Raw genomic sequence first — 23,757 nt, forward strand, 5'->3', positions numbered from 1 at the left:
CTGAGACTTCTGAAAAAAACAAAACAGGCATCCTTCTACTATTTCACCACCTAAAAAATAATTTAAAAATTGATTTTAAGCTCAATTTCAAAGAACTTCTATAAACCTTGCCTATTCAAAACCTGCCTACTCAAGCAGTTATCTTTAACTTTCTTTTAGGAGAAAATTAATTTTGCTTTGTGTTACAGAGATCTTCATGAATTAGGCCCAAATATACAAACTTACTGTGTTCAAGTGCTCTGATTAGGGAATTTAACATGGAGGTCAACAGGTACAAGATTCAAAAGAGAATAACTTTGTAGGCACATAAATTTATGCTGAGGGAAAACTATTTGAGTAATTTCTATTACATGAATAAAACTACTTGCCTTAATTTTTCTCAAGTCTGCAGATATAAATTCATGTGCTTAGTTGTTCAAAGGAGTCATCTTGTTTCCTATTAAGAGCAGTAACATTTCTGAATGGCCAAAGCTAGGTCAAAGACTTTAGCTGCTCATTTTCCGTGTTCATTATTGCTATATATATCTCTAGGAAAGATTTCTCAGAGATTTTTTAGACAGTAAAATTTATCTAATTTCATTTTCTTGAATAGCAATAGCTTAAAAAACAAAACCAGGTTAGCATAACAGAGAAATTAGACTAAGTAGAAGAAAGAGTTGGAGAGTGATTTGTCTTCAGGACTTTAAAATAAACCCTCTAAATCAAAAAATGGGCAGCTGTATTATATTTTTAAATAGTCTATAAGAAACTTTTGAGTTAAATGAGAAAATATTTTCTAGGTTCTATTCTGTTGCCTACCCTATAGTTCAACTTTCTCAGCTGTCAATTATTTTCATCTGCAAGTGAGGTCAGATGAGGTCGTTATATCCCTTAAAACCTGGAAGACACTGCTGCAGGAGATGACCCCTTGATATGGAATAATTATTTATATTATTTGGTATTTTCGCTTCTATTTAACTAGAGTACTTGCTAATACTTAGTATGTACACGCATATTTGCAGGAGCACGTATGGGAATACAGTGCAGTAAAAGCCACTAATGCTAAATCCCTTGAGATGTCAAAGTTCCAGCACAAATTTCACATGAGTGACACAGAGACTCAGACATTCAGATTCCTCTCAACTTCTCAGTCCCACCACCTACCAACCACAGCTCTCCCAACTCAGGGCACCAAACTGGAGAAGGCTTGTCCATAAGGAAATGAATGATGGTGATTTTAAAATTCACCCTAGAATATACCGAGGAACAATTCGCTGCCTACCAGCTCTTCCCTGTCCCCTTCAGATCCATGCTTTTCACAACCCAGAGCTGCTCCTGACCAGCATGAAAAACTTTCTTCCATTCAAATGACAGTAAAAGTGTCCTTTCATGTCCTTTCATGCCACAAAAGCCATTTCATTACTCAACAATCATTTTGCAAAAATATTCAGTCAAAACACAAGTTAAAAACTTCCTGAACTATGTAAACCGTTGATTCCTGTTTAATTACTAATCTGGCCAATAACTAGGAAATCTTCACGATACACGTAAGTAAAGAAAGAATCTCTTATATTACTCCTAAGCAACAACTGTCCTTTTAGATTTTCAGAAAGATGAAGGATACTATATAGATTGGCATGAAAAACGCTTCTGATGCCCATAACAATTTAATAATTAAATCACACCTTTACATAAAATAGCAGCAGCTCCATTCACACATAAAGACAATATCCCAGATTTCCCCCTAAACTCCTTAACAGCAGATTCTTGTTATTTTAAATGATCATTTACTAAGTGAAGAAAAAGACTGAGTAAATTCATACATCTTCACTGAAAATTATAGTCAGCTGACATTTACTGAATCTTGTTTTCCCTCTTCTAAATGCTAGACCAGCACACCCCAAACTGCATATCGAATCATAGTTTACAAAAAATAACCTAATCTAGCTAATGCCAAGAAATAAACCTTGGAATTTCAGATGCAGAATGCACACATTTAAGAGAGTATTGCCAGTTATACCACAAATATCATCTAGGACTGAGAAAAGGCTAGAGACCAAGCCCAGAAGAAGTATTGCTGATAGATCTACCTAAAACACTCCTCACTATCATTACTGCTGGGAGGGAGGGAAGGGAAGGTGGGGGGAGAGGCAAAGCATAGCCCTAAATGCCCTCCCTGTTGGCAGATGAGGTGAAAAAAGAAATCAGTCACACGTCTAGTTTTCCTATTTAATATCCATTAAAAATTATGCAAGCAAGATCACGCAGCTCTATTTATATATGAATGCAAATAAACAAAGTCAGCTTACCAAGCATATTTTTAAAAGATGAAGAAAAACACACAAGATTTGTCTATAGATCTGGTGCATTTTGATAAACAGAATTGGCACAGTCTACAACTAAATACATATTTATAATGATTATTGTTTTTTTACCTCCAGTTTTAGTGCCGAGATCCTGAACGCAGAAAGCTCCAGTGCTGGATACTGCTTGTTTCTTTTCTGATTTTTTTCTTTTCTTTTCTTTCCTTTCTTTTTCTTTTCTTTTTTTTAATGTATTTTTTGGTAGTTTCAAGTACAGAAAGATTCCAAGGCAGCCTTACCTAGATGAGGAGAATCTGGAGTTTGGACATGACCTCCCCAAAATCTTTGGTCAATAAAAGAAAAAAAAAACAAAATAACCAACCACCAAAAGACCAACAACAACAAAAAAAAACAACCCCAAAATGAAAGAGCAAACAAACAAACAATCGAGCTCAGTCCCAGTTAGCTCCTGCTAGCATAAAAGTTCAGATTTCGCTACTGAGATCATTGCTCTATTCTAAGCAGTTTCGCTCAATGTGTGGTTCTAACAAAAACACCCTCTGCAGCTGGAGGGAGCCTTAACCAAGCACGAGCCTGTCAAGCTTTTCCCAGTGACTTCTGTCTACTAAATTCAGACTGATGTTTTGTGAAAGGGGCCTCAACAACCAGGCCCAGATTGCCTGAAAAGTATTTCCTGCCTTTGAGAGAGAGGGAGCGGGAGAGAGAGAGACAGCGAGCCTGCCTGCCTGCGCCAGGGAGAGGGAAAGGGAGCGTGCAGAGGTGGGGGGAAAGGAAAAAAAGACAACAGGACCGAGCGTTTGAAGACGTTAAGCCTAATGCAGTGCTCAGCTAGTTCTGTCAAACGGGAAGATCTCTGCTAAAGTTACATAATGTAAAAGTATTCTTAAGCCCCTCCCTCCTGTGTTTTTTTTCCTTTGAAGAAATCCTTTATGCATCTCTAATGTCCCTGCAGAGATAACAGCTACCCAGAACAACAGGAGAACACCTCCCAACACCTGGTCTTTGGCACCAGGTAGTGAGAAACAGGCAGAGAGCAACATGGTCTAAACTCGACGAACACATTGCATTGACAAAGGGTCTAGTGCTATTCTGACGCGCAAATAATATACACAGTTAGACAGATATCATTTACACGTGTACACTACAATTGTATTCCTACTCAAGAGAATAAGCCTGATCTGAGAAAATGAACGCTACAGTTTAAACACAGTCATATTGCAGGCAGCGGTATGTGTTGCTTTACCTCTTCTGAGAATCCTCCAGAGTCACACAAATCCAGCTCTGTAAAAGCAAAAGGACAGACTCCATCTTGATCATATTAGTATTTTGCTGACATAAAACACTTGTAACTACTTCGTTCCAGCTTGACAGGGTGCCTGAATCACATCTCCAGAGTAACCCACAGCATCTACATCCTTTGCTTTATACAAATTTAGTGAATATCATCTGTTTATCTTTTCTGCTTTCTTCTGCCTCCTCTGAATGACTTCCTCTTAGCTGTTCCAGCCTGAGAACTTGGACTACCATTTGGTTTTGATTAAAACCAGACGGACAGCTCTGTAAAAGTTTGAGGGTAAGCTAATGGAAATGACTAGTATGGCTTTAATTAGTGTATCTACTAATAATAAATATTAGCTATTCATATAGCAAATTCTACTAATAAATGCATGTAAGAAACATTTTTGGTCACTGTCTCATTTTTAGGTGAAATCACTTAATTTTTATTTCATTTAATTCAATGTGAATCATAATGGTAATGACCATGTATGATTTCCAAACTACAGGATGAAGTTTAAAGAAAAAAAGAAGTGTTTCTAAGTTTAACTGTCTTCCCGGGTGGGTCAGTCATACATCTTTTATCTCCTGATAACCCCTTCAGCCAGTGGAAACCCTCTTTATTAATTACTACTCTGAGTAAACGATTTCACCATTTCTGATCAGGTTTTTGATTGGAATCTTTGGCCCTTGGCTGGCCTTTGGAGGGAGCTACAGAGATGCGGAGTTAAGACAGCACATACACATGCTATACAAAATAGTGCCTGGACATTTAAAGACCAGAAAGTCTCCATTTAGCAGGCCTGCCACAACTGGGACAGGGTATTTATTCTGAAAGGAGATAGGAAACTTTCATAACTACTAACTGCTGATACATGAGCTTTCTACCAGCCTCCAACAACCGCCTTTTAACTGTTTATATAATGCCTTTGTTAGCTCAAGTGAGTCTTCTTGAGGGCATTTCTTAGTCAAAGGAAAGCCATCTCTGCATGGCTGTCTCCAGCTCCCACTAATATGGCCATATCTGGAGCTAATTTGTCAAGCTTTAGTTCCTCAGCATGTGGAATTTTGTGCTAAAGTCTGCTAAATTTGCCAAATGTGGTCTTCATTGTCATACATGTAATTTTATACATGCATTTTTCAGCCTTAAAATTACAGTATTAACTTTAAAAGTTAGTTGCAAAATTATGCAGGCCCAAATGGAAGTGGCTTTGAAATTTTTCCCAGTAGTTTTCATGTACATGGATAGTGGATGTAGACAACCTTAAGTGGAATGACTTACTAGCCTAACCTCTGCATCTTCAAAGACAGAGGTCTTTGAAGCCCGTAAAAGGAAATGGCATATGTGTGGTAAACTCTGAACAGTCAGAAGTGCAGCCCCAGAGGTAAATAACTTTTCAGAATGATTTTAAACTGTATTTGGCTAGCCCAAGATCTGAATGCATAACTTTTACTCTACTGTAAAGTGTGATTTATACTATTTTCCTGAAAGATTTCTAGTTTGGAATTCAGTTAATAAATTACATGCTGCAAAGGGACATGTTTTATTTGCAATTATGCAATTGCATAAATTTCACAATTTTGAAATCTATTTTTATGGGAATCAAAATAAAACAAAAAGCCTTTAGTTTCTTTACAGTTAAAATTTACTAAGCATATTGGGTTAGATACTATCAAAAATTGGTAAAAAGCCCTGTTTAAAACACCTTGTTCCCCCCAAAAATCAGGTATTTCAAGAGAAAATTTTAATAAAAATGTTTTTTATCCGATTATTTTTCTTCAGTTAAACTTCACTTAACATTCCATCGGGAAGCTTTGATTTCAATAAAATAGTTGTGGTTTTTTTCTGTTATTTGGCTTTCTTTCTTTTATTTTTTTTTCTCCCCAGAAACTGGTCACAGGAATAAGATTTTAAAAATGTATAAGTGAGGACATATTTAAAAGTTACAAAGGTATTAGGACATGGTCTGCTCTGTGAAAGAGGTTCACAAAGACAGCTTGCTTTCAAATATCCTAACGCTTGATGAATAGCTAAAAAAGAGGAAAGAAGGACATTGTAGACAATGTCCATTTCCTCTCTAATAAAGCTGGGGACAGACTCTCTCCTATATATCTTTTCCTGCTACTACACCTACAGAAAGAAGAATAACCAGAATTTGAATACCTGTTCTAAGCTGCTTTGATAAAACTCTATAATGATAACAACAATAATAATAATAATAATAAAAAGCATATATCAGTATTTTATGGTGAAAAAAGAGAAGAACAAATAAATGTAATCATAACATCTAAGTCTGAAAATCTTAATAATAGTGTTGGGTCTTGGACAATCAATAGAGCTGAGAAAAGAAAATAGAAGAATGGAGGAGTAACAAGAAATAAGGTAGTTCAATAATGAGAGAAGTTAATAACACTGCTGTACTTTGTATGCAGTGGTAAACTTCAACTGCATTCAGACTGGCTATACTAAAATGTTAGAATTCAGCTCCTTGCTGTTTCTGAGCTTAAATCAAACACAAAGATGGTCTTTTTTGTTGGTACTTCTGTAGCTCAGAAAACCATATGGCTCAAAGCTAGGCCATAAATCAGGTTTTCAGACAACTCTAATTGCTTTTTAGGTCATGTTAGATGAAAAATCATCATATTCTATTACTATTATAACTATATTTTATTTCTAAAATAATTATAAAATGAGAATAATGTAGAGAAAAGTATAATCTATGTGATGTTATTTATCCCAAAATATAAAATATTTTTTTTCTTATTAGTATAGTACACTCCATGACATATTATGGGAAGAGAAACAAATAATCTATTTACATGATCCTACATAAAATGAGCTACCAAAACAATTAAAAAACTAAGAAAAATTTAAAGTAGCCAAGCAATTTCTGTTGTAGTTGTACACAGATATTAGTATAATACTGATACAGATATTTTCAGCCATATTATTTTTTTTTTGTCTGAGGATGTGATTGCTCTTTCTAGACCTAGAACTACACATGGAGGTAGGTCTTCTCCATAACTCCGTTCTTGTTCAGTCATATCTCTACATAAATTAATGAGAATTTATTTAAATCATGCAGCTGATTTATAAAAGATCATTAACATACAATATAGCTATGGTTTATTGCATAAAAAATGTGAACTTCTTCAGTGAAATAGGATCACCAGGGTTTGTGGACTGACCCAATCAGTTTTCATGCCTAAAAAGCAATCCTGCTGACAGAGTAATGTGTACTAAAAGGAGAGGGGAAAAGAAAAGCACACCTGAAGTCACTGTCATTTGTCTTCAGCAGCAGAAGTTGCCATATGCCTTGTAGAAAAATATGAAAGTTTTTCCTGACATCTTCCTTTTTCTTCCCTAAAGAGTATAGTTAAACCTGACAGATCTCCCCTAATGGCTGAAGTATGATGTAAAAAGATTTATTTTGTTTAAGTATACCTGGAAACAGCTGAAAGTACAGTAAGACAGAGGCAGACAGCTCAATTTTTTTTAACCATTTTCAAAGTTTCAACATTTGCTTTTGCTTCACAGTAGAATTACCTGATTTCATTAAGTATTTCATACTTTCAAATTCCCTACTGTATCAAATATATTATTTTGTTCATGCCAAGACCTTTCATGAAGTTTTGGATGTGATGAAATCATTATGGATAAAACACAAGAGGGAGCAAGGCAAAGAAAGAGAAAGAGAAGCATTCATCAGGCATACACAGACTGGCATAATAAAGAGGCTGGGGGCAGTAGCCAGGTGTGAGAGAAACTCAGATTTCATGTACTACTTGTGTTCAGGGACATGAGCATGTCTCCTATATCCTTTGCTAGGTCCTAGCACACTGGAGTACAGCATAAATGTGTTGCATAAAGAAGTCTAAAAAAGGCTCTTTACAATTTCCCAGTTCCACTAACTTTACAAGTGGTTATTTCAGCAAAATGACATTTGTTTGAATATGTTAAGATTACATCTATATGCAAAACTCTTCATTACTAAGCATTTATAAGCAGGATATAATTTAAGCTACTTGAGAAATGTCCTCATCAACCTTTAGACAGACACTTCAGGACTCAAAGTCACAAGGAGAATCAAAAATATTTGTGTGTATCACTATAAGAAATAATGTATCATTTAAAAAACCCCAAATCAAATAAACCTAATTCTAATTAAACTGTTCATTTGGAATTTGCTGCTAATTACATTTTTACAATTTGGAATATTGAATTCTAATTGTCAGAGAACCTAAACTTCTCAATACTTTAGACAGAAACATTTAGATCCTTGTTTAAACACCTTAAGTCTTGCATGTGCTTATATACTTTCCTGTTTTTAGTGACATGTTAACGAAGATTATCAAAGGGAAAGAATAAAATTAAGGCCATTTTGGGTTTTTGTTCAAAAGTTCTATTTTTTTCCACAGAAGGTAAACTCTGATATCTGAAGCTGCTTCTGAGGCAGGCACAAGCACCAAAATAATATGCCAAATGAAGACTAACACTGATTAAAAGAATGAAATTACTTCCAAAATGGGTAGATGATATTCGTTACACAGATAACCTATTTTTAGTACTGTTTGTTCTATTTCTTGTTTAGTACTTTTTGATCTTTCAAATTCAGGTTTGAACGATCAAAAGCAGGATTTTGTTTGTACTATAGTAGGCTATTTGAAGTCTGTTTTTCAGAGTTGCTTATGTTTTCCCCGACACAGATTGTTAGCCATTGCTCCAAACACATCTTACTTTACAAGTTTCAAATATTGGTAGGAATTTTTGTGTTAGTATTTTAAAACCTTTTCTTCATTAATTTTCAGATGAAGTCCTTTCAGGCTACTTTATTTTAGCAGGAGGAAGCATTTTAGAAACACCAAAGGTGGATGCAATTAAATGTCCTATGGGCAATGAAACTTTGCCCAAATTAGCTCTCAAGCGTACCCATTGGTGGACATGCTGGTTGATGAGCACACCTTTTCTGGTGTTGGCAAACAGATGACAAAACCTGTAAGAGTACAATTACTGCAGTCCCCATGGAAATAAAAACTGTCACAATCTACAGCTCCAGGTTTCTAGAGAAGTAATACTAAAGTTCAGCAAGACATTGTAAAGCTATTTGGTCAATACTGTTACACAATGATGTAAACTGAAGTTAAACTGCACTTTCAAGAGCTAATCGAAGAATAAGTGGTTCCAGTCTCACTGGAATATGCTATCCAGAATTTGGCCTTGCTTCTACCTTTTAGTAATCGATCAGCATATCTGTCATAACTTGGCAAGAAACTCAGAAAGCTGTGTATTGCTGAACTATAGCCTACGTTTCCTGTTGTGAAGACTCTACCTTCTATTCTGGGGATGTTTATCAAGCAATTATTAATTTTTAAACCAAGCCTTTGAAGGCAACTTTTATTGTTTTAAAGACCACAATTTTCAAGCAAAACTAAAGGATGAAGATGTGAGTACCTGGCCTCTCTTTCCAAGTACTGTACAAAGGTATTGTGGTTACAACAGGAGTTAAAGATGGTCGTGTGGGTGCTGGTGGTACATTTTGTTTCCATAGAGCTGACAGGAACTGGTAAACATGCTTCCATATGGTAAATATTAAGGCTAGTGCCATTAAATATTGAGTTTTAGTAGACAATATACGGTCAGGTTCTTCAACAGTCTTCAGCTCTAAATGAAGAAAATTAATTCCTGAAATCTCATTTATATGAATGTTCTTGGAAGGACATTGAAGTACATTTAACTTGAAAAGTCACGTTTTGTTGCTGTTATTGTTCTTGTGATAGGATCAAAATAGCTGTGCTAAACTCAGGGGAGATACGTCAACTTACAGCAGTTGAGGATGTGATCCATTTGTTCCAGACTTTTGCAAACTATTTGGATTCATCCTTCATAATTGCTTTCAGACCCAGGAATGACACATTCCCACAATGGATGTTTCTGTTCAGCGTAACCTACATGAGACCTCTTAGACCTAGAATCATGGAATCATTTAGGTCAGAAAAGACCCTCAAGATCATTGAGTCCAACTGTAAGCCTAACACTGCCAAGTCTATCACTAAACCGTGTTCCTAAGCATCACATGTACATGTCTTTTAGATACCTCCAGGGGCCTTTAAATACCTCCCTGGGCAGCCTGTTCTAGTGCTCGAGAACCCTTTCAGTTAAGACTTTTTCCCTAGTATCCAATCTAAACCTCCCCTGGCACAATGTGAGGCAGTTTCCTCTCATCCTCTACTGATTTGCTGATTTTGTTTTGTCTCTGTATTTATATGTACTGTTAATTTTTTATTTTTTTCACCTATTTCAAATGAAATCTAAGAACATAAAAGCTTTTGATCCACTTCCTAAATGTCTTCTCTCTGGTTGGACACATAAGAACGTCCAATAACATGCAGGAGCTTATCATTCTTTCTCATTGTAGTAACATGCAAGGCTGTAGCAGGTGAATAGAGAAACAGAATCCTCTGCCCAGCTTCTGGGAGCGCTTGCAGTAAGAAACTATGGCAGTGGACTTCTTCCTAGGAATTAATTTAAAAAGAATTAACTGAGTACCAAAAGAATTTAACAAGTACAGGAAATGCTCAGTGGAAAATCTGAACCGTTAGGTCAAATCCAGTTCAGACAGGTATGTTTCAACAGTGCTATTCAGTGCCAGGAGACAAAATCTACATTAGTGAAATTATTACCATGACTATGTCTAAAGGGAATGGATAAGAAAACTAAATTCTTAATCAACCTTCAGACTATTTGCAAAAGAATGGATTATGAACACAAAGGTAAAACCACTGTATATTCAATTGCTGTTGCTATTTTTGCTTTTCTTACTCAGTATAAAGGCATAACATTCTTCTGCTGCTGTTTGTAGTATTGTTTTCTGATGGTGTTAACCTTATCTTAAGTGAAATTTTCTACATGCATTATACGGGTATTAAAACCACACAGCTATTTCCAGAAAGAATTAGGGATTTAAAGACCACCTTTATACATGATTGTATCCCTTAACCTCATCACTGCCAATGAATAATTGCTGAAAACACTGAACTTTTTTCTAGTTGTTTCCAGCTTCATATGTGACTTAATGAAATATCAAACACTGAGAAACAAAGTTATAGTTGTAATATATAACAAAGGCTATTTCTAGATTATTCAGATAATGCATGCCTATCTATGAAAAAAGTTATTTGTAGACTCCTATAGAATATTTCAGTGATGGCTAAGCACACATTTAGTAATTAAACGAGCACTTTGGTGATTACTATTAGCAAGAGACTATGACAAACTAGTCATTACAATCCATTATTAATTTTGTATCAGAGCTTAAAAATCAGAAAATTAAACCCAAACCTAATAAAAATACGTGTAAGTTATGTGTGTCAAGTCTCCTGTTTCTAATGATCCATCTGCAACCATCTATTGACTTTATGTGCTGCAGCCACTCCAAAGCAGACAGAGAGAACCATGCGAATTAAGATACAGTTAGAAGTGATCTTAAGCTTAACTCAAGGGATGTCCAGTTAGGTTAGGTTATGTGGAGGATGGCCAGTGGAATCCATCTTGCAAAATGCAAAATTTTAAAATACTTACTACTTCAGTACTGCTGTTAAGGAGGACATTGCACAACTTATATATGTCTGGTGAAATACACATTTTATTTGAATGTCTAGGGAGTATTTTTCACTCATTAAAGTTGTGCCAAATATCCCATTTTAAAGGAAACCCCAAAACGTGTTGGAATAATTTATCTGTGGCTTCAGTAATGCTAATCTGCTTTCCAGATTAGTTCTCAGTCCACTGAAGCTCATGATTTTAAGATGCACACCCTGGCTGAATATGTGGTGCTATTGTCGGTTTTGATTCTGTACAGCGTAAAATGACAAGACCCTGTTTGTTTTGCATTTGGATATGTACACAATTTAAAATTTCTAAAAAATCTATAAAGTTTATGCAAATCCTGCCTTTGTTTTCTTTTTTTTTTTTGCAAAATACCCTGAAAATTTGCTCTTACAGTATCACATTTCATTCCATTAGTAATCTGTTTCATCTTCAGAGTCAACAAGAAAATACTCATAGTGGTATTGTGTTGGATCTTAAAACAAACTAAGCAAGGCTGTTTGTCTGTTTCCTGAGAAAATACTTAGGATATTTAAATATAATAATCACTGTTTTCTTGTGGAAGCCACCAATTACTCAAAATAAATTCAGACTTCCCAAACAATAGGTAATTATTGGATTACTTCAGACGGATTCCTTCCTGGTGTCATTTTATTTAATGTCATTAACCTTGGCTGTGCTGTGCTGCCTTCAAAGAGTTGCATAATCATCAGGACAAATATATTATTTAATAGGTGTTCATTTACATGACAATATAAGTTATCATATATGATGATTGGAATGATCAATCTATTAAAACACAGGATACATTCAGCTCAAAATTGTACGTTTTGAATACAGAGGGAACTGCATAGATACATCCAATGAGAGGTCCAGGTTTCTAAAAGGATAAACATACATTCCAGAAATACATTTAATTTGGTCCAGATTTATAGCTGTAATATACTTATAGCTTTTGATGCCGTCATTATGGAATCAAATCTAGGAGTTACTGCCTCAAAGATGAAGATTTCTGAGTTTTTCAGACAAAGACCAGGAGAAAAAGAAAAAAAAAAAAGAAATTAAATATATTTTTTTAGCAGAGAAAAATCCTTCTATAATTTCTATTTTTACTTAGGAGGAACCTTTCAACAAAAGGAGCAAAAGGGGTATTTTCACGAAAAGGATTAGGCATTGGAGACATACTATTTAGGCAGGAAATGAGAATAGGCTTATAACTTCAGAGTACAGGTAATGGCATGCAAATAAATATAAATTACATTTCTTATAAGGTTTGTAGCAACTAGATATATTTAGATATATTTGGATACTGAAGCATGTACCAAACACTACATTTATGAGTGGCAACTGATAAATCCTAACCAGATAAAGTAAGAAAGTTTAAGCTAGCATTCCTTTTCCATTGGAAACAACACTACAAAGTAAAGGATCTTCAGAACAATGAAGTACCTACAGTAGTAAGCTTAGAATTTATAAAGTTGTCTCTCTACAGACATAAGGTGTGTTTGACAAAGATGGAGTCATTCCCATTTCTGTGAAGTACAAGCTCACATCAGTACTGAATTTTTCTAGTATCATGTGGACAGTCTTCTTCATGCCAGCAAAAAAGCTCTGAAAAAAAGCTAAGATGCCACACTTCCCTAACAAATAGGTATTAAAGTATCTTTTTTTTTTTACTTCCTTGATTTTAGGAAATATATTATTCATTAATCAAAGGCAGCAGCTTCTCAACAAAACACCACAATATGAAAATCTCTGTTACATCAATATTACTGAAATTTAATATGAGTTTGATACAAGAAAACTGGAGTCTGAATGAATATACATGTTATTAGGATTTTACACAACAGAAGAATAGCGGTCTGTTTCTAGTGGTTTTGTCAGTAGCCATATAAGCTCTGAAAACTGGTAAGAATGAAAAGCTCCCACATCCATCCAATCTCAAAAACTTTAAAAAAATTGTATAGAACATGCTAGCCCTTAGTGCTAGAGGAGAAGATGTTTATATGAAATGCTTTTAAGATATTTTAACTATAATGGAAGTTTCTCAGAAAAATAAAAAAAATTGTAATATTATAGCAAATAAAGCAGATGTGCAGCCAGCATGCAAATCACTTCACAGCATAATACCTTTAGATATAAGGTTATTCGCTATCTCAATTAAAAAGCCCCAACTTTTAAATCTCTACTAAATAAAGAAATAGTCACTAAATTATCAATTGGAAAATATAATGGCTACACATAATTCGTAAACAAATTAAATATCCTTTCAATAACAAGAGTATATTGACACTAACTCATGGACCAGAACCTGCCTTTAAGCTTGAAATAAAGGGGTATATGGGATGTGGATGAAATTCACCCATGTGTATCAGTACAGTCGCAATGCATACCAATCCACAGAGCTGAAAAACATGTAAATTAATTCTAGTGTTAACACCAAGGCTGTAATTGTGTTACTTCAGGTGTATGTAGTGTTGAGCATTGCCTCAGGCCGGGTTTTAGTAGAAAACAAAAAGGAATCTTTTGCCAGCTGTCCCCATCCCCACTCTGTATGGAGGCACACCCCCCTGCACAATGACTAATTGAAGGCTTGTTGTCTCACCCTGCCCTGGTCCCTGTGGTCCATCGCTTCCTAGACAGACCTGAGAAAACAGTTTTAAGTCCCCCTGCAACTTGATTTGCTTTTGGAAAATTTAACCTAGATGAGAATATGAAGGAATCTAGTCAGTGAACTGTCTGTTAACAGCAGCAAACAAAAATAACTTAAATGTTTCAGGCATAAATCTGGAGAGTATTTTATACTCTACAATGTGTATGTTTTCTAATCTTTAAGCTGCTCTCAACTATGACTGTGATGACAGACCATCCCTTCCCTTCTAATACTGATTTTTGAAGTTTTTAATTTACAGTTTTTACTTAAAGAGAGGCAGAAGAAGAATTTTGTTTTGGAATTTGCTTTAACGTGAAACTCTGATAAACATATAAATTCCAGATGATACACAGAATAATCTCAGAAATACCATGTAATTCCCTATTGATTAATTTTATATATGTTTTTATGAATATTTTTGCAGTATTCAAAAACTTACTACTTATGTTTTCCAAAAAAAGAAACCCCAAATCAACAACTATATAAATCAGCACAGGTTTGGTTCCAAGAATTGTTTTGTTTATAGACTAGATGTTCCCAGTTGTGTATAAAATTTCCATTAGTACCATACTCAGTGTTGAGATCATACCATTTACAAAAGATGAAGAAAGAATGACATGCTACAAGACGTTGGCTAGATTTCAGACAGGAAATAGGATCTGGGATGTGTCTGCTGAGAAAGAATTACTGAAAAACTAAGTGTGGTGTAGATGCATGTTTTTAATTTTTATTAGGAATTCCATAGGTACTGTTTTTAAAAATAGGAAATAGTAACCATAAAGATAAATGGGATTTTGTGGGAGAGAACCACTTCAGTATAAGACTTTACTAATGTTACAGATATAAAAAGCCTCCAGGGTGCCAAGATAGGCACTTAAACATTATATAAATGTTCATACAAATGTGTATATGAAATTACATGTTACTCTTCTTTAATCTTCCTATAATTTTATTCTGGATTCCTATGAATTAAGGAAGGTCCCAATTCGTGATTCACATTATCTAAGGCAACACACTTAGGACAACCTTTTCTCCATTTTTAGTTAGATGTATCAAGGGTTATTAAACTAAGATATAAGCTCTAGCTTGAGTTTCTGAGCTAAACTGAACACTTCTGAGGAAACCGGAGAGCTGAAGAGAACTACCAGGGAAATCTTGCTGCTACTAGGAATCTGCTCCTGGCCACTGTGACAGACTGAATATTGGGTGAAGTTACTTTTGGTTGACCTAGTCTTGCTACACAGTACTACTATTCTTATGTCATGTTTTCTTATGACTGCCTCCTCCTTGTACAAAACATCCAATTACAACTTCAAGATGATTCAACATTTCGGACCATCCTTTGCCTGTTTTATATTTCCCCTTGGAGAGATAGAAGAAAAGGCTGAAAATTAAAAAAATAAAATATTTGTTAACTTTTTAGTTGAGTGTCTATTTGTTGACTTACTAATTTATTAAAAACTGAAAAGACTAATTTTTTTATGAACAAGCTTTTTTTTTTTTTTTTTTTTTTAATTGATCTTTCTGAAAACTTGAATACAGTTAAGGTCTAGGTCTGTTTTACCAGGCAAATGTGCACATTGTGTAACGAGCTGTGGATGAGGTTTCAGTGGTAGGAGTGTGTTTGGCCATTCCAGCATCTGGGCTGGTGTTAAGAAGACTCCCTGTTGCTGTGAACCAAATCAGATGGCTTGACTCACCACAGACGCATGGTGAAGGCAATCCCTCCTGACTCTTTCTGTAAGGAGAAGAAAATTGTTCATCTCCTCCAAAGAATTCATTATACTTTCCAGGGAAAGCCCTCCTCCAGTCTACTCTCCTGTACGAAGGGCAGCATGTGATCCATGGAACACAGAGCTAGATGATGCTGGGAGAAAAATATCTGGCCTGTTTTTCCCCCTCCCTCTCCTTCCCCTAATTTCAGCAAGTATTAAAATTGCAGCTAAACTAGAGATATTATCTCCTATTCATCTCCATTGGCTGCTAACACTGAAGCCTCAGAATGACCGACATCAAACCCTGTTTGTTCTTTAGACCCCACTGCCTCCCTACAGCACAGTTTGAGACAACCTGTTCTAGACGGCTAAAAGCAATTTCAAAACACAGGTGTGCATGTATTAAGTCAAAAGTATACAAAGCAATGACACTAATGTTAAAATATTTTTGATCTATTCCTTCTAGTTTCCAGATGGCAATTAAAAGGTTGCAGTGATGAAAGCAAGGAGGACATCAATAGCTGCAGCAGGTTTTTCAGGTGTGGCTTCCATCCAGAAATAGGCTACGACTCTATGGGGACAGTGCAATCACTTAATGTAGGTTTTGTTAACAGATCAGGGCATATGCTCACCTTTTTTATAAATATGAGCTAAAACATATCTGCAACATGAACACTAAGTGGGTTGGGAGATCACAGCCATATGTTACATACCAGTGCAACCACACTGCATACATCTCAACTTATGCTGAATTATATATTTCTTAAAAAAGCTTTATTTTCAAAGGAAAAAAAAAAAACCAACAACCCACCAAAAATTCCAAACCCAACAAAACATAAACCTTGTCAACATTTTAATTTAAACTGAAGGATTTGTTTGGGTTTTTTTGTTTTGGTTTTTTTTTTCACATTAATCTGCCCCCAGAATCCAGAAGGGAAGTAAAATGCAAGTAATGTCTCCATGACATAAAATGAAATAACTGATATGTAACTGTTCAAGAAAAAGATGTTGATTAAGGGTTAATTTTATCATTTCTGCACAGGTTTTAGCTAGTTCAGTATTTCACACAAATGACAAGTTGCTCTGTGAACTGCAGGGATAAGTAAGTCTGATTTCTTATGGTATTCTCTCTTACATGTAGATGCCTAAAAAGATTTAAGCTCTCACCAAATATTCACTCCCAGTGGTTTTTAGTCTCCAACTCTCTTCAAGCCTAGTATTTGCAAACTTGCAGCAACTAGCCAATGGATTCAAAAGTTAAAGACAAGGCAGATATACTCAGAATTGCATACATCTCACTTATTTGAGAAATCAACCTTGAAACAAATGGAGTTTGAAGAAAAAGCTGGGCCCAAACAATGTTTTTGAAAAACAAAGATCAAATAACAAAAATATATCAAGTCTGTTAGAAAAAAAACCCCACAAAACCAGGAAAAAACAACTGAAAGACAAAATTTCATTCACACTTTTCTAAAATGGAAATGTTAAGTTCCTTTAGTCCAAACAGATTTATTTTTAAAACATCCTTCCTTATTACTGGTCTTTAACAGCTAGTACTGTGAAAAACTAGGGGGACATGTTTTGATTCTGTTCATATAAAATTTTATGTCCAGACAAGACTTCTTCCATTGTTGCAAAAATGCCAGTGAGCCAACACTATCAGCTATTCACAGAGCTTTTCACGTAGCATTTGCTGTACCAGTGTCTACATGATCTTGTGGTCTGTTAAGTCTGGTCTTGGACCACGGTGCTTATGTCTACATTGGTAAGTAAATCTGTAGAGGGAAAGAGCTGAGGAAGTGAGATCTACATTATGTGGATTTCAGAGGTTTTGTTTCTTCGAACTAGTCCTAGTTGGGTGCCCTGAGCTGGATGTATTATTTGTGCTCCATGTGACACAGTTTAGTTTCATCCCCAAGGCAGGATGCCCCTTGAACCTGCTCCACGACACAAATCATGAGTAGGAAGGAATGGGAGATTTGCCTCAAGATATGCTCCTGATTTGAACTGCCTTGCTAATTCAAATATATTAGGAGCCTGGAAAAAACAAGAAACTTCAGTAAGGGAGTTTCTGAAACAACCTGCCTCAAGGGGAGATTTGTTGGGTTTTTTGGGGGTGGGTGGAGGGGAGAAGGGAGCTTAGCCCTTTCTCATCTTGATTAGACATTAGGGTGATTTGTTGATCTGTCTTTAAAGATGAAATTTCTTAAATTTATTATAATTACCATTATGATATTTTTTCACTAAAAATGCATTGCTGATTTTCAGTAGAAAATAAGATCACATGCAGCTTTCATCTTGAAGGGTTTCCATGTCCCTTTTTGTAGAATAAATATTCCATTCATCCCTTGCTGATGCTTTCTTCCTCTTTCCATTCTTGATATTTTCATTGGCAATATTTGGTTCTTGCATGGTATTTTAAAATAGAGTACTTTTCTCCAATTTTAGCTTAGTAAGGCATTTTTTTCCTCTCTCTCAGATTTCCTACTTTTCTTAGTCTGACTGCCATGATTGTTCAGAGCTTCCCAGCTGCTTGTCCTTCTAGAAATGGCAAAACTGACAATGATAAAGACTGTTTTCACAGCTTTTTTCAAGACTGTATATTTAACTTGATCAAAACCACGATAAGCACAACAGTAGGCTTTGAGTTTATGCAATATTTGAGAAACAATGATTGTTCCTCAGAGGGGACTGATTTCAAAGTACAAGGGACAAAATAAATAAAACACACCAAAGTAAATAATATTGTATCCAATTTATTTCTCATTGTGAGAGTGAGACTAGTCAAAGATTTGGAGGCAATAGAAACTTAAGATAAACAGAAACAAACTGCTTTATTCCTATACTGCATCATTTATATGAGCAACTCCAATTAGTGTTTCTATATAAACATAAATTTTAAGTTGTAAGGAAACATCCTCCACTGAGCTAATTAGATAACTGTAGAACTTGGTCTTTTGAACAGAAGTTTATACTGATAAAATAATCCAGATTCAGAATAAAGTAAACATTGGCACATGGTGCATCTCAACGTTGCTTGTAAAGTTGTATTTTATTTTATATAGCTTATAATTACCTGATTTACTAATTAGATTTATCTAAAGGACAAAGGAGTAAGGAGAATAGAAGAGGAAAATGCATTATGATATGAAAGTAAGGAAAAAAAAAAAGGATTTTTTTTCAGGTGACTTGAGAGAAGGTAATTAAAAGATAGCTGAGAAATGGTGACAAACTATACATAGCAAGTATTTTTGGGGAAGATCAAAAAGCAGTAACACATAAGGGGAAAAGATACAGGTTGTATGTTTTTAAAAAGAAGCTAGAAAATGGTAAAATAGAAAGGAAGGGGGGGGGGGGGGGGAAATAGAATATGCTGTGTTAAGATCTGAAGATTCCAAAGGAGTTCTGCTTACCTAAAACTGGTCTAAATCAGACCTGAAGATTCAGCTGATGACATATTCAAAAGGAACTGTTTTTGCTCTGCCCTCCATGACAAACTGAGGTTTAAAGGAGACGTGAGAGAAATGAGATATGCTTTACCAAGAGGTCGAAGTTAAGCCAAAGGAGAATTTTGGATAACAGTTTTTTGTCATCTGAGTAAAGAAGAATAATGCAAGATTGTCAATGTTTGATAGGAGCCCAACTTCCATGCCTTTCACCCCATAATAGATCTTTAAGACTAGTTTACAAACTAGAGAAAGGAGAGGTTAAAAACAGATTTTCTGAGAGCGAGGGAGACATCTGGAATGTTTTCCAAACATCATACAAATTTCTCCAACAAAACTTCTATTTGTTCAAAGTCATAAATATGGCAAAAGCATGTATTGTATGCTTTTGCATGAAGTTTTTATTGCAAGTTATTTCCTCTATTCACATGTTTAGTCACATACACATGTAAATTATATATCGAAGTAAGGTATTTAAAATGCTTTCATATCCACTGAATTCCACAATGCTGCTTTTTTTGGTTGTTGTTGTTGCTGTTATCTTTAATAAATCAAATTTTGCATTAGAAAAGGCCAGTGTTTGTATACTAGACATGAACTCTTGTCTGCCTAACCAAGATCAATGGCTGAATTATTTTTCTTGGCTAGACTGATAGGCACCCTGTTTTCAGTGATTTCACCCTTTCTATACTCAACATGGTTTTAAAGAAGGTATTATGGCAAATTCCCAGTGACTCAGTTTCCTTTGTGTGTTAAGGAGAAACACTACTTCTTTTCCTTCCTTACCATTTAAGACAGTAATTAGGGATTCAGCACTGTCTGCCATAATTACGTAGAACAGGGGTCCTCAAACTTTTTAACCAGGGGGCCGGCGCGCAGATGAAGTGGCAGGCAGCCATCTGCGGCTGCTTGGTTTCCCCCCCAGCCCCCAGCGGGGAGGCGGGGGCGGAGCGGGGAGGTTCTGTAAATACCGGGGGCTGGATTGAGGACCCTGAGGGGCTGTATCTGGCCCGTGGGCCATAGTTTGAGGACCGCTGACCTAGAAGATACCTAAAAGCAAAAAAGTAAAGCGCTTAACAGGGGTAATGCAAACTTGTTATGCTAATCTAAGGGAGGCTCAGAGTAAGAATGGAAAAGCTGATATATGCTTTTCTTCATATCTAGGATAACCCACAGAGTGCATTAGGTATAATTTGCAAAATCAAAGGGATTTTCTAAATACTTTTTTCATCTTGTAGTTAGAAAGAATCCACCGTTTTTACTAACCTTCTCACAAAACTTCATCTTTTGGAGTTCTGGATACACAGTGACCCTTGTGACTAAAGTAGTTTGAGAAAACTCATGAAGACAAATTCTTCATCAGTGTGCTAGCTGTGAATTACACCAAAGAACTGTCAAACTTGAAGAAAGGAAGAGGAAAAAAGAGAATCAGAGGAAAACAGAAAAATGCTGAATATAGTCTGTGTGATCAGATTAACTGAATACAGTGTGATGAAGTAGAAATGCTAAATATGTTTGTAAAACTGATATAATTCTGATATGATCTATAAAGTAATTGGTCTTGCAAATGACATATGCATTTTATCAACCTGAAAGGCTGAGAATAAAGAACCATTCCCTTAGTCAGCACTACCTTCTTGGGTGTATTTCCTATATTCCCATGCTTCCTAGCTGAACCTCAAGGAACAAGGGAAGAAAATCTTAATTCCAAAGGACTAAAGGGAAGATCTGCAAATCATTATAGCCCAGTCTGACACAGAGACCTGTTACTGAAACAGGGTTCCTAATGGAGTACAACTCCAAAATGTACTGAAGAATGGCATGTGAAGGAAATACAGACAAGTTCCTTTCGAAAAGAAAGTACAGTGATCCAAAATCAGGTCCACTCCAACTAAGCTAGAACTGTACCGTTTGAAATATTGCCGTGTCTCAGTAACAGCCTTGTTGTTAAATGCAATCTATATTTAATGTTTGACATTTCCCTTTGTCACCAATTCCAATTTTATAATCAAAAGCTCAACTCCTTAAATCATTGGAATAAATGTGATTTTAAAAAATATTATTAGGCAGAACAGTTCAGAGAAAACTGACAAATCTGTAATACTTTTCATTTTGGAGAGGTAAGTATTCCAAGTACCACAAATCCTAAGGTTTGTGAATCTCAGGTCTTTAAGCTACATTCCTCAGTAAGAGACAAACCCTCTTAAGAGGCAGCTTAGCAGCTGTCATTCAAGGACTGCGGTGCCTGGATGACTCTCCTCAGACAGGTGTAATTCCATAACCATTTCTGAGGACACGACAGATATTATTAAAATCTAGAAAGAGGAATGTAATTTTATACTGCAATTGATTTATGTCAGTTATAAATTAATGCAGTAAGTGATTTACAGTGACTACAGCTCAAGAAAATAGAAGTTACAAAAACCTTTTTCTCTGTTAAGCAGACCTATTCAGTTAGCAACATGCATAACTGAATTTCTCCTTCCACACTTACTTGCAGTTCAGAATGTTAACCTCATAAACAGATGGAAACAATCATATATCATATGTGGTCTGAGGCAACTAGGAAAATGAGCTGGTCTGCAGGATGAAAAATCTTGAGAACAACTGATTTGTTACAAGCTCAGTGTTCAAGTCCAACAGTTTCTCTGTTCATGAGGTTTTACTCACACTGCAGTAGGATTTGCCCATTCCAGCAGAATTCAAGTTGGAATTCAGCCTATTTATAATGGGAAACTTCTGGAAGATTTGAAGATTCACCCTGACAGATATAACAAACTAAATGAACTTCCAATACTTTCCTTTGAAAAAATGGCATTTTCTGGGGGAGAGCTTCCATCCTGAAAGGTCTCTTTCCCACCTTGGTCTCTTTTTTTTGTAGGTTCCAGGTACCGCTATTCACAACTCAGAAGATTTAGTCTCTGCTTCTTCAAAGAATTGGTTTATTAAATAAATACTTTGTAATTTGAGTACTTTACCTAGTTCAAAGAATGCCTTAAGCTTTGCTACCTGTCACAAGAGTTTCAGCAGGTTGTTAAAGGACCCCGCATAGGCTACCACTTCTTGCTGTCCAACCTGCATACACAGGCCATGTGAGTCCAGAATAGATGGAGATCTTCATTCTCCATCAGTGGCCTAACTTTTGGAGTCTGGCTAAAAGGGAGAAGCTGAGTCAGTGTAAAGATCAAGCATAATAAGGGAACAGTACAGGAACAGTAAGGAAGCTTCTCCAATCTTCAAGATTAATTGAGCAGGGAAAGAAGCTTTGGTTTTTTTTCAGACTTTCCAAAGATTTATGAAACATGCTGTAGAATGTAAAGCATAGGGTCAATCACCTGTCAGATGAGTTTGAAATTAGTTTCTTCTAGTCATCATTTTCTACCATTTACTTTATTCTGCAAACTTAGACTGGGGAAAGAGAAAAGAAGAAAAGTCTAAACATGTCAGACCGTAATTAGTGGCAACAGACACTAGACCTAGCTCACCTTACCATAATCCTTTTACCAATTCAATACAGCCATGCTTTGGAATTTCTCATTTATTCCAAGCTCCAAAATGCATATTGGTACACTGCAATGTTCACACATCCTAAAGGCTCGGTGCTGTAACCACCCAACAAACTTAACAGATGCTCAGAGTATATTGAGCTATGTTAAATTATACCCAATAATAAATTCAGATTCCCAGGGATTCTTTTTTGTTGGTTTTTTTTGCCCCCTTTTTTGAAAAAAAAAAAAATAAATCATATGAATTGTAATCTTGGTCCTAGGCTTTCAGCTACAAATCAAGGCACAGTTTGGTATAGTACAGCCCACTCAGTTTTACTCTAGAAATCACTGTTAAGGTGCAAAAAAGTATATAAGCAGGAGCTGTGCAGAGGTTTCTCATCAGGAGGAATGACGATCACACACTAACACCCCCCCCTCCTTAGCACCTACTACCTGCTATTATTGGTGAAAAAAAAATAATCCTTTAGAGTTATGAATTAAGATTCATAAATATCCTTCTTATGGGATCTCTTCTGCATGGCAAAAGATACTCTAGTTCAGAGTGATTCAGTGACATCAATCATACATTGGCAGTGAGGTTTATGAAATTTTCTGGAAAGCATTTGCCAGTTCAGTACACATATGCAGCAAAGATGATGTGACTAGGTAAAACTCAATATGAATGAAACTACAGAATTTTCAAAAAGGGATTTAGTCAAAGCAACAATGGAAGTGTAATATTTATGTTTAACACCTAGATTGCACACATCATATCTTAAAATGTACTTTCATAACATTTGCACAAAGCCTTCAGTATTGTTCAAAACACAAGGTTAGGAATGTAAATTAGTTTCGAGAATAAGATACTATTACCAATTTAGGAAATAAACAAAAACTACGGAGTTCAGTGATAGCACAATGTTCGGTGTCACGTCTAGCTTCATAGTTCACTGTATTACTGGAGCCCTTAAGAGAGGTAAGAAAAGTAAGCCTGTAGCCTCCTATGCCATTAGCAATAAGTCAGTCCTAATAAAATAATTTCAAAGGAAATGTTTTCCTATTAAAAAGCTTAACAACATTGAAGATATACTGCAAACATTTCATGCACGTTCCTATTTAACTGAAATTGTCTATGGGCAGTATGCTCCTGTGTCACTCAGGGATACAAATTAATTATAAGAAGAAATATAAAAGGGCATGCACATTCAAATTACGTCCAGATTCATGTGCCTTCACAAACTTACCTCCACGACCTACATCTTTTATTACAC

General features: G+C 35.6%; 1 protein-coding gene across 1 annotated transcript in view; it reads right to left on the minus strand.

Moving 5' to 3' along the window:
* DLC1 (DLC1 Rho GTPase activating protein) overlaps window positions 1–3,516 on the minus strand; it is a 231,565-nt gene extending 228,049 nt beyond the window's left edge. Inside the window, exon 1 of the mRNA XM_080385794.1 lies at window positions 2,415–3,516. The gene's annotated coding sequence lies outside the window, so the exon portion shown is untranslated. The remainder of the gene's footprint in view (window positions 1–2,414) is intronic.
* Between the last annotated feature and the right edge of the window lie 20,241 nt (window positions 3,517–23,757).

The sequence above is a fragment of the Falco punctatus genome (genome assembly GCF_963210335.1).
Source record: "Falco punctatus genome assembly, chromosome: 1".
NCBI classification, from domain to species: domain Eukaryota; kingdom Metazoa; phylum Chordata; class Aves; order Falconiformes; family Falconidae; genus Falco; species Falco punctatus.